Raw genomic sequence first — 14,279 nt, 5'->3', positions numbered from 1 at the left:
AATTCATAGTTAATAGACCTGCACTACAAGAAATATTAAAACTTTCAGCCAAAAGAGCATGCTACCAGGCACGGTGGTGCATGCCTATAATCCCAGCAGCTCCGGAGGCTGAGGCAGAAGGATCACGAGTTCAAAGCCAAACTCAGCGAAAAGTGAGACTCTAAGCAACTCAGTGAGATTCTCTTTCCAAATAAAATACAAAATGGGTCTGGGGATGTGGCTCAGTGGTTGAGTGTTCCTGAATCCAATCCCAGGTAACCTCCCCACCTCCAAAAAAAGAGTATGCTACCAGGTAGAAATGTGGACCTGCACAAAGGAGTAAAGAGCATTGATCATGGCTAAGCATGTGATTTTTAAATCATTTAAGTCTCTTTAAAAGGTAATTCATTGTTTAAATAAAAATAATAGAAATGTTTCTTAGGGTTTATTGCATATAAAACATTAAAATGTGGGAATAGTATCATAAAGAACAGAAAAGAGAAAAGGAAGTATGCCAATAGAAGTTCCTTAAACTACACTTTTAGTGGCCCATCTCATAAAAGGTAGACTGTGACAAGCTAATGGTGTGTCCTGTAAGCCTGAAACCAGCCAGCAATTAACAAAAAAAAAAAAAAAAAAAAAAAAAAGGAGATCAAGTAGAATTATTAAAAGTACAAATTTATCCAAAGAAAAAGAAGAAAAGAGGAACAAAGAATAGAAGAGAAAATAAATATCAGGATGACATAAGCTTCATCATATGTAGAACTAAATGAAAAATTATTTAAATACTAGTTAAAATTGTAAGATTAAATTTAAAAAACCAAGACAGCTATATGCCATCTAAAAACACAATTCAAAGCAAAGACACACATTAAAAGTAAACAGAAATGGACAAAACATATATTAATTAAAAGAGATTTAGATTATTATATAAATATCTGACAAGGACCATTTACAGAACCTCATACGTATACATGCTACATACCACAATACACACACACATACACAGAGACAGACTTTTTAAATAATTTTAGATCTAGGGTTGGAAAACCAAATTCTATATGCTTTTGCTTTTCATCTTGAGTCAGAAAAGTTTTTTGGGGGGGCCTCCCAAATTTTTCCTTTGGTTACCAAGGACCAGAGACTGGAGAACGAAATGCCTAAAGTTTACAATTTAAACCACTAAGTAGGGAAGAGAGTCAGAATGATGACTTAAGAGCAGTTTTCCCACCATTAGACCAGGAGACATTGCTAGGATACTTAGTTTGTGCAAAGAAAAACATCAGAGGAGAAACAGCTGGGGCTCGGAGGAAGGAGAGTGATGTGCTATCATAGCAAATAAGGTCGAGTTAAAGCTTACCAAGTGTCATAAGAAGACAGAAGTGGCCCCTGAGTGCTACAGTTAAGAGCTAAATTTACAAATGACAGAAACACTAATGAAAAGTAAGTGATTAAAATGCAATTCAGCCTGAAGAAAAAGTATAATCAATAGGATTATGCTTTTGGATATTAATTAGTAAACTTTATTTAAATTAATTTTAAGGACATAGAAAAATACCTTAATGCTAAAATTCCTAAATCCAGAAAAAATGTTGTGAAAGTTTTCCATGAGGTTTATTTGCAATAATTATCCATGAAAATATTGGAACCTGTATCATAATTTAGAAATTTTTCTATATGATTGGATACTTTACTTATGCAATAATAATTTATTATATTATTATAACCTATAGTTGATTATACTGCAAAACAATCCATTTTTTTCTTATTATTTTGATATGTGCAGTATGACCACTGTTTTGTTTTGTTTTGTTTTTTGATACAGGATTTCCCTAAGTTGCTTAGGGTCTTGCTAAATTGTGGTGGCTGGTATCAAACGTGTGATTCTCCTGCCTCAGGAGCCTGAGTCACTGGGATTATAGTTGCCACTGCATCTGATCAATATGACTGTTTTATGCACATACAACTGAAGGCAAAATTCACTTTATTCCAGGGACTATGTAGCTGGTGAATGAAAGTTCAATTTAGAATTTTTAAAATTGTAATTTGACTGTCTGAACTTGATTTCAAGTCACTAATACTTTCTCATCATCATCACAAAAATAATTTGATTCTGATTAACTGGTTCTGCCCACGGCCTATTTCCATGTAGCCTCTTGTTTTTATTCACTACCAACTTTCTTTTACTGATAATCTAACCCTGATCCCAAGCTCCTGTTCTGAGCCCTAGGCTCCCACTTCAGCGCTCTTTATACCAATCATTGGAGCTATCAGTAGATTCAATTGAACACAAAGAACAACATGTTTAAGCTGATTGATGGGATATTGATTAGTATTCTGTTAAATTGATAGATCTGGTTGTGAAGAATTGACATGTTGACAACATTGAGCTTTTCTATGAAAAACCTTGGTATATTTCCCCATTTATTTAGTTCTTGTTTGACATCTTTAATCAGAGTTTTATCATTTTCCATATACAGATTTTGTACATATTTAGTTAGATTTATATCTAAAATTTTTATTTTTGCATGCTAATGTTAATGGTAATGTATATTTAATTTAGAATTCCACTTGCTCATTTCTTGTATATAGAAAAGTATTAATTTTGTAAGTTAGCCTGGCATTCATTAACCTTGCTAAAATCAATTTTTGGTTTCAGGAGGTGGTTTTTTTTTTTTTTTTTTTTTTGATAATTGCTATTTTTGTATGATCTGCTTAGACAGTGATGTCATCTGTGTACAAAGATAGTACTTTCTTTTCCCAAACTACATATATTTTAGTTTATTATCTCACTGCTACCGGTATGATTTGAAAAACATATTGTCTTGCTCCTGACCTTAGTGGGAAAGCTTTAAGATTTTTTATCACGAGTATAATGTTAGATCTAGGTTTTTGGTAGATGTTTTTATCAAGTTGAGTAAATTCTCTCTTCTGTTCCTAGTCTTCTGAGAGGTCGTTTCTGTTGCTGTTGTTTTTGATCATGAATGGGTTCTATTTGTATGGTAGATTGTTTGATTTTTCTCCTTTAGCTTGTTGATGTAGTGTATTACATTAATTGATTCTCTAATGTTGACCTGGCTTGTCAGTTATCCAGGTGGACAAATTCCTCTAGATCATAGTATCATATTTTTTAAACATTATTAAATTCAATTTGCTAATATATTATCAAAGATTTTTGCATCTATGTTCATGCAAGATGTTGGTAGCAATTATCTTTTCTAGTAATGTCTTCATCTAGTTTTATGATGGTAATGCTAGCATCATTGGAAATATTTTTATGCTTTTCTTTTCTGAAAGGGTACGTAGGAAGTTTGTATAATTTTTCTTTAAATATTTGGAAGAATCCATTGGTGAACTCAACCTGGAGACCTTTATTTTGAAAGGTTGTTAATTATTAACAGATATATCTATTTGAATTGTTTATATCTTCTTATGAGTTTGACAGATTGTTCCTTGAAAGGAATCAATCCATTTCATCTACATTATCAAATTTGTAAGCATAGAAATGTTGATAATATTCCTTCATTACCCTTTTACTGTCCATCATGCTGTAGTAATGCTCCCCTTTCATTTCTAATGTTAGTGCTTTGTGTTTTCTTTTACCTTAGTTTTCCTGACTAGAGTCTCATTTATTTTATTGATGCTTTCTAATAGATAACTTTTGAATTTGTTGATTTTAATTATTAATTTCTTATTTTGATTTCTTTAATTTTTGTTCTAATCTTGATTAGTCTCTCCTTCTACTTATTTTGGATTTTTTTTTCTCTTCTTTTTCTAATTTTCTAAGATGAAAATTTATTAATATTTTATATATCTTTTTAATTACATACATTCATGTGCATTGATTATATGCATTCAGTGCTATAAATTTCCCTTTCAGTTCTGCTTTCTAAAAATTCTATTTTTGATGATTGGCACAAAATGATCTTTATTATTTTCCTGCAGAAGTATTCTTGTGGGACAGGTAAATAGTGAACTTGTTTTGTAGTGATGGACTGCTATAGAATTTGTTTTTCTGGGAAAGTTATTTCTCCTTTATCTCTGAAATACAGCCTTGCTGGGTATTCTTCATTGAACTCATGCTCAAACTCACCTCAGTACCATTTCTGACCCCATGGACGGAGACTCCAAGTTTATCTCCTTTGGACTAACTTCTGCAAACACAGGCTGGCTCAACACTCATCCCAAAATCAGACTTAAGGGAACCCAGTTTTCAGATTGGCCCTGTCACATAGGCTCCAAACCCTTTTTGTAGACCCATGTTGCAGAACTTCCCAATGGACCCAGTGAACAGATTCACCCCGGTAGACCTTACACAGTTCCTTTGGACCACGATACAAATCTGTACTTAAGAATACTCCATCTGGTATTGGCTCAGTAGATCCAGACTCCAGACCCACCCAAGCATCAAGCCATCCTGCCCAAAGACTCCAATAGGAATCCTGCACTTATCTTCCAACAGATGGTTCATGCAGAAGCTCTGAATGAACTGACTGGTGAATGCCTTTCCTTTTCAAACATCATATGAAAAAACTGGATTAGTTATTCAAATGAGCAATCACTATCAAAAAAAAAAAAAAAGCTTCAGTAAGGACCCTAAGTAAACTGACTGATAAAGAATTTAAAATAATCACCTGAAAGAAACTCAGTAAGCTAAAATGACACACAAATAGACAACTAAATGAAATTAGGAAAATACTACATGAACAACAACAATGAAATGGAAACCATACAAGAACTAAACCGAATTATTGGAACTAAAGAATATGATGACTGAAGTGAAAACTCTCATGGAGATCTTTTAAGCAGAATAATCAGCGAGCTCAAAGACAGGGCATCTGAGATTACCCAGTTAGAGGATGAAAAAGAAAAAAGAATAAAAAATCATGACGAAAACTTAGGGGAAATATGAGACATAATCAAGAGAACCAATATAGGTGATATAGGCATAATGGGAATTCCAGAAGGATCATAGAGAAAGAAAGGGATAGAGTGCACATTTAAACAAATAATTACAGAAAATTTCCCATATCTCAGGCAGAAAATGAACATCTAGACCTATGAAGTTCAAATAATCCTAAATAAATTAAACATAGATTGTTGCTGAAATGCTTTATAATCAATTTCTCAAAAGTCAATGACAAAAAAAGAATTTCGACAGCATTAAGACAAATGCAATTTATCACTTATAAGGGATATTTCCATAAGAATATAAGAACATTTCTCAGCAGTCACCCTGTAGACTAGGGGAGAGCAGGAAGTCATATTCAAAGTGCTGCCTCTTTGCAACTACAATCTACCACTATCTAATTTTAGGAAATCTAACTAGCTTGTCTAATCCTTGTTGGGAGGAAATTTCAGTCAGAGAAAACATGTCCCTGATTCCCATTTATGAAGACAGAAAATGAACCACAGAGATGAAGCACCTTGATTAAAGTGGCAGAGACAAATCTTTTATTTTCTGACCCCTTATTTTTTTATCATGTTCTTCCAGGAAATTCACATCTAAATGTTATCATGATAAATATATTGAAAATCGAAATACTCTACTACTAAGAATGGATTTGTCTGTCTAGTGAAGGTGAACAAGATACCCCTATCTGAATGTATGATTTTCTACTAATATGCTTTGCCCTCAATTGGAAGAAATACACACTTTTTCTTATGTACCATTTAGGTTTCTAGTCTCTCTCTGAGTAGGTCCCCTCTCCTCAATGCAGCAAATGAAAATGGTACTTCCTACTCAGAAAGCAGGTTTTAACTTAAATCAGAATATTACAGAAATGTTCTAAAAAATTATTGTGTATAGTACCCTTACACCCTAATAAAACAAAATAAAATGGTTATTCTCTATATGCAAATATATTACATTTTGCCAGTTTACACTATATATTCTATGCCATCTAAATTCTTCAGATTTTTTTCTACTTAACAACTTCGCTAATTTGAAATGTAACTGAGAAGCAAATATTCTATAAAGAAATCTTTTAAATACATAAAAATGTACAAGATTCATAAATAGAGGAGTATGCTATTGTCCTGCCAGGCAAGCCTGGTCTTTGGATGACTTGAATGTTGTTGGGAAGAAGCTGCATTTAATTTTGAAGGACAGCTACATTGAATAGAGGGCAAAAAATCCAGAGTTGGACAATGTGAAGATTTTTTCTATGTACATTAAAGTGATTGTACACAAATAGTTTGAAAGAATAATATGAGTGACTACTAATAGTCAAGCCAAGAAAACCACTGTCATATTCCAAAACAGCTTTATTTTTCAAGCCTTAAAACCAATTCAGGCTTTCAAATTTATGTAAGTTGGAATCAGGCTGCAAAGTGTGAGCAACCACAAAAGCTGTCATACTCCTGAACAACCTCTTCAGATGTGGTTTAAAAGAAAACAACAACAAAGAACCTAGTAGCCAGAGGAGCCTCAGGATTTAAAAATGATTACCTGAATATGGACTCAGGATTAATTAAAAAAGCTTCTCTGATATAAAGAAAGGGGTCTAATATGGGAGAAGAAGAGATTAATTGGTGTTTTTAATGTATTAGTTGCTGGGGTTGCTTCTGAATATGATGGAGATATTTATAGGTTATCAAGTGATTCTGGACTTTGAACTCAATAGGATGTCAAGTTTTGCTTTTTGGCAAGGAGAGTCAGCATATTCTACATGTGGAAAGTAATGTGCAAATGAGTATTTGATTAGTAGTGGACAGAGAATATCAGCTGCTTAGCATATTTTTTTTCCTTCATAGGCATATATGAAGCTTATATTTTTGGTCTCCTGTACATAGATATGTGTGGTCATGAGTTGGGAGTTTTGGTTCTGTTCTAATGCAACATTGAATTCTGTCTCAAAGTCTATGGAATTGCTGCAGCATTTGCAGGCCTAGTGCTCTTTTCCTTTTCTTTGGTTGGTTTTCAGGGAACCATGAAAGCCACCTTTGGAAGATGAAAAGAGGGCACCGGTCCCAGTCCCTGAATGACTATCCAGAGGAAATTGCTGCCCTGAAATGTTACTTAAGAAAGGAATGGCTTTTACTTTAACCACCTATAAATTTGCTCTCCACTTAATATTGTTACATACAGAGAGCTTATTGTCCCATTTTGCTGGCAAAATGGGCATTATGCCTCTAATATAGTACTGTGGTCTCTGGATTAAAATCAATGACAAATGTACTCAGATCTCATTAAAACATTCAGTTATTTGTTGAAAAATAAAAACATGAAAAATTTGCTTCTTCTCTGATCCCATTAAAATGTGAAAAATGATTCAATTTTTGAAACAGTAGCTGTTTAAGAATTTTAAGATCATGGGGAGAAAGCTATTTTTTCAGTCTTAGGCTTAACAGGGATATAGCACATTTCAATATATCTAATTAAACTGACAGAGCAGGTGATGATAACATCTGGGGCTTTTTTGGTAATAAAACCTATTGATGTTGCTGACCTGAATGTTTCTTATCTGCAATAGACAACAAACGAAGATAAGCAAAGTTTAAAAGAAAGCAAATGGGCAAAATGTTACCACCAAATAGCTAGTTCTAGAACTCCAATATTAATCATTCTCCTAGAAGTGCTTTCCAAGAAATCTTTATTTAATAAATATTAATTTAATTCATCAATATTAGTATTTCAGAATGTTCAAGAGATATTTGAGTACAGAAATGAAATGTGTTACATAAAGTCCCATACCTCTCAAAATACATTAAGGTAAAAGCTTTGGTCTTATTAATAGAATACATTTTAAGTCACAAGTAAATTGAAATTTTAACCCATTTCTATCCACATGAGCATTTTTAAGCCTTTTGTTGTTGTTGTTGTTGTTGTGGTTGTCCAAGAAGGGTAAAAATTTTGAGAATAAAAAGTATAGGGGAGTTGTAGATAACACTACTGACCATACATGCAATAATAAAAGGGGAGCCACCTTCTGGCCAGCCCTTAACACCTGACCAGGAAATGTACACCAAAAGGAGTAAGCCAGGCTGTAATAAACGAAATGGTTTGCAGTGTTAGAAATTACAGAAGAGATTTTTGAAATACAGAAACAAATGTTTTGTAGAAGTCAAAGTCTTATTTCTAAAGCAAAGCATTGAATCTGTCATTGTCATCCACTTCTGCAGTTTGACTGTAAGATGGAAACAGTGTCAACAGATGCGTCCACACAAAACAAACACACCAAGAGGTGGTCCTTTTAATCAGCTCAGAAGTAGTAAATTGAGCATGAAAAACATAATGCTACTTAACTTGTAATTGGGACAATCACAACCAAAGAATATATCCAGGCTGGGCAAGCAGGACGTGCTTTTCCTTCTATATAATTATGCTGTTTATTTTGTCATTTGTATATTCTTTTCTGGCTAAAGAAAATATTCCATACAGTATTTATGTTGTTTTTTTTTTAATTACTATAAGGTTTGCATTTTGTTTTCCACAGTATTTAATTTGGACACAGTGTTGTGTTATCTTTTGACCTTTTATCACACATTGTTACAAGTAAAAACAGTTTGATTTGGTTTATTCATGCAAATAATGCAGTATGTGGGAGGTCTGCCACTAGGGGGAGAGCAAATTCAGTTTTGTAATGGCTGGAGAAAGAAGGGAACAAACATATATTGAAAATCTATTTTCTGTGGGCTTTGAGGCTTGTCATATTTACATATGTTATTAGCAGTTAAGTAATTCTGACAATACCTTTGAAGGCAGGAGTCTTTTACCATATGTAAAAATGAATAGCCTTTCTGATGCTTAGAAATGCTTTGACACTGGTGCTGGGGTTGTGGCTCAGTGGTAGAGCACTTGACAACACCGGTTTCGATTCTCAGCACCATATATAAATAAATGAATAAAATAAAGGTCCATCGACATTCTAAAAAAATATATATATAAAGAGTGGATTTATGCTAAAAAAAAATGCTTTGACAGGTTTTGGAGATAGAATTAGATAGTGGTGGAGCTTAAGTTTCAACTTAGGTTTGTGTTTTTATGCTCCAGCCAGATTTGCTGCTGTTTCTGATGAAGCAGTGAGAGATTGAGAAAAATGATGACAACCCTGGAGACATAAAGTTTTTGTCATTCTCATTGTTTTGTGACACTCCCACACCACACGTGTGCACACATTCTCAGGCATATGTTCATGCACACACACTGAGACAGACCAGAACGAGGCAGAGGAAACCGCCAGGGGTGGAATCAGAAGCACTCGCCTGTCAGTCACTGGCTTGAGGTCTACTAAGGATGCTTTTCTGATGGAAATGGGTCAATATTGGAAGTCAGAGCTGAGAGAAGCAATGGTGGAGTTGAAGGTATTTTGCTTTCAGTCACTGTGAGAAATACAAAGATACTTTTAACAGTTTAGCATCTGGGCAATTCTAGCCTCCGTTACAGGTTCACACTTTTTAATGTTTCTTTATATTGCCTATAATCTAGTTTTAACAAGGACTATTACTGTGTAGTTTTGGATTATCCAAAATGGCATCTTTCCCCAATTTTGTTGAGTGGAATTTACTATTGATCAGGACAATATATCATATAGTATTGTCACTTGGTAACAAGTGATAAAGGTCAATTAGGGAGGGAAATGTCTATTTTCAGTATTAGAATATCAGATTTTCTTTTGGTCTTCATGTATGAAAGAGATAAGGATAAGTCTGATATCTTGTATTTGACATGAGTGCTCCAATAATTGACTTATTTTACCCTATATTGTACCGTGCTAGATTACAAAGACGTTTTACAGATTGATTAGATTTGAAATTATTTTTATTATAATGAATTGCAAAAAATCAGACCCAATTCTAACTAATTTCTTTAGAGTTCAAAAGCAGCCTGAAACAGATCAGCTGTCTTTCAAAGAAAGACTAAAAATACATTAATGTATTATTTTTATATATTACATGTAGAACATCTGCTTTTGGAGAATGCATATTTGACATTACTTCTAGAATATTATAAAGGTTTTTTAAAGACTTGCAGCATTTGTAGTATAGTACTCTTTTAACTAGGATAAAGTTTAATAGAGAAAAATAGTTTGCATCCTTTTATTGTCTATCTAGACATATGGAATGTTGCTGATCAAATTTTATTGCAAAAGTTGTTAATGAAGTGAAAAAATTCCTCTGTAAGCAGAACTCACCCACTACCCACACCCACATGCAAAAATTTCAAAAGAAAAAAGGAAAAAGTTAAGTCCTAGCTGATTTCAATTCTCTTTATTTCAAACAATAGTCAATGCAAAAATATTTCAGTGAATAACTCTATTATTCACTGTCTGGTAGTTGATAGGCATGGCATCAGTTATATATATTCTTTCTTCATTTGCTCCTTTATAATAGTCCTGATGCTTAACTATAGTATATTGTTATATATTTTTAAATTTGGAGATTTATTGATGTTCTTGTGATAATCACATCCTGATAATCACAAAGCTGCGCCTGAATACTGCTAGATGCCTGTGGCATATAAGGCAGATTATCTTGCTCAGCATCTGTTTTGCTTCCTTGTGGTCTGCCTTATGTACTGCAGAGATAAAAAGCTGCAGACTGCATTTTCAGGACTACCTTGAAGCAAGAGTGCAGGATGTAATTTAGATTCTACCAACCAGGTATACTCACCCAAATTTTAAATTTAAAACTAACTGAAGTGGAGAGAGGCTCTAGCTTCAGTTTGGCTAGTGAAGTGTCACTGGAACCCATGATTATGGTCTTCATTCTTGGACCATTGCAGGTGGTATTCTCCACAAACCTGCAATTGCCATGGTGGCTCTCTCATAGCATCTAGTTCACATTGTATGATCACAAAGGCAGAATTTGGAAGAGCCATGGCTGTTTAGTTTGCTGGGTTTTCCAGCGGCAAGTGAGTGATCGATTTAATGATGGAATCTTGGAATTATTCAAGAAGACCTAAACAGTAACCATGGATTCCAGAACCTCCAATTATTTTGTTAGCTTTTAATTTCTTTTATTAAATACCTTTCTGCACGAATTAGCTAGAACAAGTTCAATTAGTTGCAAATGGACCCTGACAGATATTGGCATTCGCAAAACAGTTAAGTGAAAAAATGAGAAAAAAAGTTGCTGAAGTCTTTTGCAAAAATTACATGCCAGAATTGAGTACCAGTGAAAAATGATGATGATAATGACAGATAGAGAGATAATAGATGATAGACAATAATGCTAAAATGTTGCTTTGGGAGACTAAAGAGTGACAAACTTGAAAGGACTTAGAAGGTAAATCTGATTCTACTCAAAGAGAAGAATGACTCAACCTCCATGAGTTAACTTCAGTTACACAGAAAAGCAAACTTTCTGGTTACTTATCACCATATTTTTAAAGGTGACAAAAAGACTCTGTGATTTTCTTTTCCATAAAAGAATGACACTATTTTTTTATATCAGTCTTTCTTCTGTTAAGAAATATCTGCAAAGTCAATTCTAAAGTTACTGTTATTCATATTCAAGTTATAGATTTAAGAATCCTCTCAGATAGACTACAATATTCTGTAATTAAATGCAAAATGTGTATGTAAGTATTCAAAATGTTTTGGTGGGTGATATCCTAATGTGGATGATCTCTAGAGTCTTAAAATTTTCCCATGATCCCAAAGTCAAGAACCACAGAGGATTCTGTGAATCATACATGAAAATCATTCTCTCTACATTGTAGTCACACTTCCTATGTACATGTCAGCATTTCTATGTTTGTGTAATATCAAATTGAACTTTTATCATAAGTTAGTGTCTTTCAGGACAATTCTTTGATTTTTGATAATGGCCTCAGGATGTAAATATTTGATCACTGTGCTATCTCCAGTTTAATGTAGGAGGCCAAATATGACTGTTGAGTTGTTAATCATTAGGAAATACTTGAAATAAAAAGAGTCAATGATTTTCTCAAAATGAGACTATGTCTTAGATTGTTGGAAATGTATAGAATTATTTGTTAGAAATGTATAGAATTATTTGATCTTCAGTAATTAGTTTTATTTGTTTTTAAAAAAATTCAAATTGATACAGTCATTGCCTAATGGCATGGCATGGATAAATCATATAATTTTCCTGAAAGTGGAGTACATAGTATGATTTCATTTATGGAAAATTCTGAAGACTTTGTTATAGTTTGGATGTGTGGTGTCCCCAAAAGCTCATGTGTGAGAAAATGCAAGAAAATTTAAAGAAGAAATAATTGGGTTGTGAGAGACTTAACCCAATCAGTGACAAGCCCCTGATGGGATTAACTGAGTGGTAACTGCAGGAAGTGGAGCATTAGGGGAATGACTTCTGGGTATATATGTGTATTTGGCCAGTGGGGTCTCTCTCTCTCTCTCTCTCTCTCTGATTCTGATCATCATGTAAGCTGCTTCCCTCTGCCACAGTTTTCCGCCATGATATTCTGCCTCACCTTGAGCTCCGAGGTTTGGAGCCTACTGTCTATGGATTGAGACCTCTGAAACCTTGAGCCCCAAAATAACCTTTTCCAACTCTACGATTGTTCTAGTCAGGTCTTTCAGTTGCAGTGGTGAAAAAGCTGACCAAAACAGACTTCAAACAAATCTATGATGTTTCTTTTAGAGTGGAGAAAACTTGTCCTATCTGGCATGGATCCAAAGGGCTTTCATGGCATCGGTCTCGTTCTATATTTTTACCTAGTTTTTTTTTTTTCTTTATGATGATTTGTTTCAATGTATGCCAATGATTTATTCACTTTTATTATTTGTGTTATGCTTCAATAAATATTTTATACATTCCTAAATAAGAAACTCATATCTTAAGTGCCCCCAAAATTTCACCAAACACTACATTTATATTAACTATTTGGTCAAACTCCTTGGATTGTCCTTTGTTTCCTCATATCTTCCTTACTTAGGTCCCTCTAATATTTTGCCAGGCATGACTGCTTGTTTTTAGCTATTTGTGAAGCCATACCCTACATACTAAGGGAAGAGTCCCTTAAGATATTTTTCTCTGGGCATTAGTTTCAAGAGCCTATGGGTTTTCTTATACACCGGGAAGGAAGTGGGAGGTAACAGTTTTCTCAACTGATCTTTTTTTATTTGATCTTTTATTTATTTGACATTTGATCTTTCATTTATTTGGTATCATCTTCATCATTTCTAAGACTTAAAAAAATTCTATACAGTAGTTTGTACTTGTCTTCTCAGAATTTGTCACATATCTTAGATACAAGAAGAGACTCATTTAGTAAAATCAAACCTGACATTTGTTACTACTGTGTAGACTGAGAGTACATGATTAGAATTTACGAGGATATTTATTCTTAGGTACCAATACTAATACTTGAGGAAAAACTGCAACATGAAAAGTTAGTAATTTTCCTTTGAAAAATCTGAATTCTAAACAGCTAAATTTGCCATTTAGCTGAAATAAATTCTGGAACAGCAATAATTTTCTTAGCAATAAAGATTTTTGCATGTCTTTTTAATTTAATAATACACATTAATCTTTAGCAATATTGAAAGAAATACATGTGTCTAGGTATAATCAATACCATTATAAATTAATTTTTAGAAACAGTCTTAAAATTTTCAACTACAACTTAATTTACCCTAAGTTTTCACTTAGATGTTATCAATGTTATATAACCTGTATTTAAATATAAAAGACCTTACCTCTAAAAACTGTCAGCTCTACATCAAAATTCTGCCCAATCAGTTCAGTCAATTTATCTTCTAATACAGTAACCACATTGGTTAATTCTTTTGCATCAACTGGTGAATGAAATGCTAATTTGATTTTCCAATCATTACTAATTAGAATAATTAGCAATTCCAAGTAAACTCCAAGGCACATCATTTCTTTTTAATGATCTATGAAATGTAATTTTTAATTCAAGTAAACTTGGGAAACACTGCAACCTAAGTTGAATGCTTACCACTCACATTGGTATACTAAAAGATTCTCCAAGCTTGCCAACGTAAAAAATGAACACTGCAGAATTAAGATAGGCATTAATTTCTAAATCTATAATTGAATGAGATTTCTTTTAGTATTCAACAGAAAAGCAATAATAAAAAACAATATGTTGTTTAGTAGTTAACTAACCAACTGGCAGAAACAGCAGAAGAGAGTAAAACCAGAGGAAACAAATAAAATTCAAGGTATTTCAACTAAAACAAAGCCCTTGTTCAATACAAGGGGATTCATTCACATTATTTTCAATGTTTATCTAACAGTAATACAAAAGACACTCCTTAGATTTGTACAATGAGCTGGAAAATCAGAAAATACTGAAGGTTTTTATGGATACAGTATTAAAGAAGAATATCATAAAATGTAGTAGT

This window comes from Sciurus vulgaris, assembly GCF_902686455.1.
Source record: "Sciurus vulgaris genome assembly, chromosome: 5".
NCBI lineage: Eukaryota > Metazoa > Chordata > Mammalia > Rodentia > Sciuridae > Sciurus > Sciurus vulgaris.
Note: the sequence above shows the minus strand (reverse complement) of the source record.